Genomic DNA, 6967 nt, shown 5'->3' with positions numbered 1-6967 from the left:
GTTACTGTTGCTGGGCAGTTGTTGCTGTTACACTGTTATTACTGTTGCTGATTTTCATCTTCATTTTCTTTTGCTTCCAATATCAGGTACATATCTTTTAAACTCATGTTGTGAAGATCTTCAACATGACAAATAAATGAAGTTTGGGAAATACAATTCTGTTTTTCATTCGTCTAAGTTCATTATTTTAAATTTCAGTTTTGCTTCATACTGATTAATATAGTAATATGCTTGATAGAATAAATATTAGTTGATCATTTCTCTTTTGAAATTCGTATGAGCGTAGTAATAATGTTGCCTATTTCGGAATCTCATTAAAAGCATAGTTATGATTGGATTGCCAAGATAGAAAATATGGCATAAAGATTGGCCATTAACTAAGCCTTGTGGCATTGTTAGTTGAATAAAAAATAGTATAAAAATATCAAAAACCATATTGATAATTTATTCTAATATCTGATTTAGTTGTGGATTGAACGATGTAAGTTGTACGTTCATATATGGCATGATAACAGGTATATATAGAACTATAAGTGGAAGGTGATTTGATATAGCTCGTTACGATGTTAGAGTGTTATGAATGTTTCAGACGTACAATTGTGTTGCATGTAAGGCAATTTTATTCAATCGATTTGTATAATAATTCATTTTCTTATCAACTTGATGCCTATCTACCATCATAAACAAATTAACCAAACGATTATAACTTTGGATTAAAAACAAGTAATGTAGAAGGTGATTAGGTTTATAGATTATAACATTTTTTTAGCATTCGCTTCAAATAGAACAATGAAAATTCTTCAAAAATATCACTTCCTTTCTTACATCCATTCTTTCCCAATTTTTATACGTAATTTGCACGTTGTTTATTTGGGTAGGCAAATATTGTATTCACTAAATGGTAGTATTAATCACACGTTGTTTATTTTTACTCCTCAAATTCGAATGGTTTGAGGAATATAATTCATACGCGAAAAAATATAAATTGCGATCAACGTCCAATAAATTGTAAATTCTTTTTAAGGAATTTAGAGACTAGAAGAATATTTATTTCTCATGATGTTCACATAAAAATACGTGGATATAATAAACAATTTGTAAACAAATTTATACTACCATCAAGAATATTTTTGTGATTAGGGATACGTTCGCGTAACCTAATTATATTTCTAAAAGCAATTCGGATTATGCGTTCGCGTGACTTCGATCGAATATTTAATAAAAGGGATTTCTCGGAGAATATCATTATTAATTTCATAAAAACCCGAGATGTGAGGTTCACTACTTAATTATACCAAAAGGGTGAATGTTCTTGATTTTATTTAAAGCATAATTTCGAAAATAATTATTTTAATAAAAATATTATCTATATTATTGTGTACACGTGCGCGTGACACAACTCCGCATGTTTTAAAAATATAATTTATAACACGAATATATGTACGCGTGATTCGATTCAAAGAAGGGTCTTTAAATCTAAAAAGAAGCGGTAACAATAAAATCATACAATAAAAATGTATTTAACAAATCAAAATAATCAAGCCGAATATAACAGTTGAGCGACCGTGCTAGAACCACGGAACTCGGGAATGCCTAGCACCTTCTCCCGAGTTAACACAATTCCTTATCCGGATTTCTGGTGCGCAGACTGTTAAATAGAGTCATTCTTTTCCTCGATTCGGGATTAAAATTGGTGACTTGGGACACCCTAAATCTCCTAAGTGGCGACTCTGAAATAAATAAACAAATCCCATTTCGACTGTCCTTAAATTGGAAAAACTCCCTGTACCCCCGCGGGCGCGGAAAAAGGAGGTGTGACAGATCTGGCGACTCTGCTGGGGACAATAATTCCAGAACCACTGGTTCAGGGTTCAAGAATTCGAGCTTAAAATAACTGTTATAATTGGCTTTATTTTTTATCTGATTTTTACATGTTATATGCCTAATGTGCTAAATGATGCTTTTACCGCTTTAATATTATCTTAATTGTGTATATAAAATTGCTACGAAACCCTTCTTCTTTCTGAGTCTTCTGAATTTATGGTGTACACGTGCGCGTGACCCACCTTTCTGTTAGGAGTCATACCAAATAAGACGAAGTTGGGACAAGTAACTAGGCCGGGCAGACTTTCGTGCTCCCGGTACGTTGCCCCCATTTCGGCTCAAGCTGTCCACTTGGGTAAGCCAGGGCTAGAACAATATGCCTCAGGTTTTCACTTAGAATAACTCAGCTACATGCCGGATCCCTAGTAGGAGCGTTTGTTTGCATCACGTGCATTTGACTTTGGAGGCTCAACACAGGGGTTGAGTCTGTCTAGGACAGGTGTACCAAAAAATAAAAATGACCATCCTGATGCATCTTACTTGCTGCTATTTGCGCATTTATTTGATTCGGACTTGTGTGTTGACTGATTTTTGAATATCAGGAATAATATTTTGAAATTTGAAAAAAAAAAAGAAAAAGAAATAGCGGTTAGGGAATTGATTGTTTATTTTTTGAAAAAAAAAACAATGCCCAAATATTGTCAAAACTCTGCCGAAATTTCGAGAAAATGAAAAAAAAAATTCTTATTAGTTTGTTTTATTAAAAGCAAAAGAGAAAAAAATAATAATCGTTGTTCTGTCTTATTTTTTTAAAAAAATAAAATAAAAAATATATATATATATAAAAAGGAAAATAGTTTGTCTTCCCCTGAAAATGACAATGAAAAGAGTCTTACTTTTAAAATAGTTTTTTTTATTCGTTTCTGAAAAATTCAAAATAATAAAATAAAAAGAGTCGCGTTGAAGTGGTTTTATTATTTGTTGCAAATATATATATATATATAAAAATCCAAAAAGTTTTTCTTTATTTCCAAAAAATGTATATATATCTTTATTTGTTGCAAAAATATTTGTCCTGCCCAAAAAGTCTGGAAACGTTTTTTTTAGACTCCCAATTTTCAAAACAAAAAAATCCAAAAATATTTTCCATTATTGACTTCTTTAGAAAGTTTTTTTTTTAATTATTTAAAAAAAAAAGAAATCCGAAAATATTTTCCTTCTTCTTTAAAAATTGAAAAGAAAATTTAAAATTCAAAAAAAAAATTAGAAAGCATTTCTTTTATTAGAGGTAAAATTCCAAAAAAATATTTTCTTTCTTCTTTAGAATAAGAGAAAACAAATAAAAATTCAAACAAAAAAAAATCTTCCTTTTACTTTTGAAATTATCAAAGTTCAAATCAAAAGAAAAGGAATTCTTAGAAGTCTTTCTTTCAAAAAGAAAATCAATCAAAAATCCAAAAAAAAAAATACTTCTTTCACAAATTCAAAAAAAATAAAAGTTAGTTCATTTACTTATTTATGATCTGCCCGAACTACGCGGGTTTGATTCTCACCGGATGTGAGATGCGTAGGCAACCCTCATCGGGTCCAACCCCCCTTTTGCTAAAATAGCCAAAAACAAATAAATAAATAAAAAACGTGTCAAAATTTTAATTTTGTCATAAATAAGCCGGGTGGTGTCCAACCTCCCCTTTTTGCTAAAAAATAGCCAAAAAAAATATGTCAAATTTTAATTTTGTCATAAAGAAGTCGGGTGATGCTGTTTTATCAAGACATAGCTGCCCGAAAGGGACGACGGAAGGCTGACTTTGCATAAACAGCCACATTTGGGTCATTTGTTAAGATTTGGGCCAGTTGACCCACACAGCCTTGAAAAATCTTCGTCCCCGAGGCGCTGAAGGGCCGTGTTTGCAACACCCGGTTTTTATTGTAATTTGAAAAAAAAAACAAAGAGTCAGTGGTCAGGTGAATTTCGTTTGGATTTTTGGTCAAAATAAGCCGAGCCAGCTTCGACCGCGTCTTAAACCGTTCTTGCCGAAATAACCTTAGAGTATCTTTTAGTTGTCGAAAGGTTATTTTCGTAAAAGAACGGACAAGTTTGTAAAGTGTCAAAATAATCCTCCCCGGCCTCAAAATTCATGTGAGATTTGGAAGGGGCCACATTTGCAAAAATAGCCGTTTGGTTGCATTTGTCAAACGGGGAAAGGAAGCTGGCCTTTTTTGTTTTGAGAGTATAAATCTTTTGATTAAAATATGTGGGTTGTTTGATTTTCAAGTTTGTAGGTAATCTTCAAACCATTGAAACCCAGTTTGTTTTAATATGAAAATTGATAAAAAATGTTTATTGTTTATTGGTCCGAACTACGCAAGGTCTGATTCATGCGGGGTCATGATACGTAGGCAATCTCCATAAGATTCGACCACCACTGAAAAAGAAAAAAAAGGGAAGAAAGAAAAATAAAGGAAAGCGCAAGTGCATCGCATCTCTGATAGAACGGTTCAACTGCTTGGGTGCATTGCATCTCTAATATATGATTATCTGTCAAATGCCCTGACACTAACGTGATGGCTTCCCTTTGCTGTGTTCATATATAGAAAAGTGGTTGGTTGTGGTAACTCCTCCCTGCAAAGCAAATGACACAGAACCTCAGAACAGGGTGGGTCGGTACTGATGACCGACAACAATTGGTCGAACAGAACAACGGGTTGGTAGAAGAAGTGAAAATGCTGAGACAACATGTGGCAGACATGTATCAGCCATGGATAACTGGGAAAGCACCACCCCCACCACCGCCAAGCTTTTCAAACTCTGGCATTACCCATCCCCCATACTCTCCATCCCAACCCACTTATGACAGCTTTCCTAGCTACCCGAGTAGCTCCATCACTCGTCCACGCTACTCCCCTCCCCAATGCTACTTCTCTCCACGAGATTCCCAAAGACGGGCTTCACTTTCCAAATACCCAGCTCCACAGAAGGCCTATCCACCCTCACAAGCCTACCGGAAGCCCCCTGGATCAGGTTTCCGGCCCAATCAAGCATTTAGGAACGAAAGGTTGCTGAAACGAGGAAAGGCTCTCACCCCTATCGGAGTATCTTATGCAAGTCTGTTTGAAAGGCTAAAGCATGCTGGCTTGATTGAGCCGCTCCCCGCATATACTCCAGATCCACATGCAAGAAACTTTGATCCGGCAGCGCGATGCGCGTACCACTCCAATGTCATAGGGCACAACATTGAGAGTTGTCGTAATTTGAAAAAGGAAGTAGAGAAAATGATCCAAGAAGGGCAGATTGTGATCGATAACAGTGACATGGAGCACTCGAACCCTATCAAGAACTTGTTGACGGAGGTTGATGATGTGGAAGCTGGTAATGGTATTGGCAATACTAATGCAAAGCTTAGTGGCTAAGATGCCAATTTTGATAAAATGGGAGGACGCTCCGTTCCTTGGTTAGCAAGAGAGAAGCTGATGGTGGTTTATTTTGTTGTCATTTCTGTTATCCGGATTATTCTGAGGGTTGTAATCCGAATATTGTCTTGTGTCAAACCTTCTTATCTTTCCATTTTTGTCGTATCAGTTTGTTTAAGTCTCGTTGAGGTTGTGTTAAGATTTTATTCTGGTTGTTTTGTTTGTTTTATTATTCAAACCATTTCGCCGGTAGTCTAATACAAAAGCCGGTCTTTTATTATTTCCAGTCATCTTTTTGTTTAGTCCTTTTGTCATTTTCGTTCAATGCCGATTCTAGGGACATGACATGCGCACACAGTTTGGGCCTAGTCTTAAAAGTTAATTATAAAACTCTGGAAAGGTGATCATACCATTTAAAGGAAATAAGAACGGTGTGAGATTATTTGAAGCCCGAGTCATGTGGAATTAGGGCAAGTAAAACACAAAGAAAACCGTTAAATGCAAGATTCGCCGAATTGGCATAAGGGTCGTTCATGAGAGTGAGAGTGTCGCCCAGCAGTGCTTTAGAAAGGACAAATGAAAAGCAAGTGTTTAACATAATTGTCAAGACCAGCACCGTCGGAAGAGACTATAAATCTATGTTCAATTGTGTTGTTTGCACTTGGCATGTTTTGAAGACTGGAATGACGAAGGCATTTTGTTCTGCTACCTAAACACTTTATCCTTCGTTACCCCTTTTGAGCTTTATTTATTTTTCTTTCATACCCCTCGTTCGGAATAAATAGCAATGACTAGGAAATACGAGCCTGGAAGGTAAAGAAAAAAAAATCAACAAAAAAAAAATCAACAAAAAAACGAAAAAAAGAGAACAATGATTAAAAAAAAAGTCAGAAGAAAAAAGAGGAATTGGGAACTACGTTTGACCTGATTCCTCAAAGAGGATACGTAGGCGCTTGTGGTAAACAAATATGGTTCCGAAGGTTGTAATTTTAAACCCCAAATTTATTTTGTTTTTGAGCCTTTAATACCCTTTCTTTCTAGCCTGTCCAAAAAACCCACATTACGGTCCAAAGAAAGACCTTCTGACCAGTCTGCAAAAGATGCCAAGTCAGACAAATGAGAGTCTTACCGGCGAACAAAACATTCCGTTCCACAGCAGAAAGGACTCTAATCTCCAGCAGAGAGAGTCATACCGGCAACACTCCAAATCCCCAGCTGGAAAGTGATATAAATGAGAGAGTTTTATCGGTGAAAATCTTCACGGACACCATAAGGCGATGAAAGCTGAGAGAAAAACCCAAAATGAGAGAGGCTTGATAGTGAAAACCCTTCGGGCACTACAAGTCGAATAAGATTAAGAATCAGATGGGGAATTGCCAATTGAAGATCTTGAAAGATGATTGACAGCAGAGGATAGGCCACATATGCATGTCATGACCATTAGAGTCGGTGTCTGCGTGTGATAGGTTTTTTTTATTTATAGTTTCTTAAAAATGTTAGTTTTAGATACGTATTGTCTGTTTTCTTTTTCACGTCATTAATTCTTTAAAATTTGAGGTATATGATTCATATGTGTAAAACAAGGCTCGCGGTCAACACATAATAACAATTTGTAGAGAACCTTATCAAGAATATTTTTGTGATTAGGGATACGTTCGCGTAACCTGATTATATTTCTAAAAGCAATTCGGATTATGCGTTCGCGCAACTTCGATCGAATATTTAATAAAAG

This window comes from Nicotiana tabacum, chromosome 7 (genome assembly GCF_000715075.1).
Source record: "Nicotiana tabacum cultivar K326 chromosome 7, ASM71507v2, whole genome shotgun sequence".
Classification (NCBI taxonomy): Eukaryota; Viridiplantae; Streptophyta; class Magnoliopsida; order Solanales; family Solanaceae; genus Nicotiana; species Nicotiana tabacum.
The sequence above is the reverse complement of the archived record's forward strand: the minus strand, read 5'-3'. Positions refer to the sequence as shown.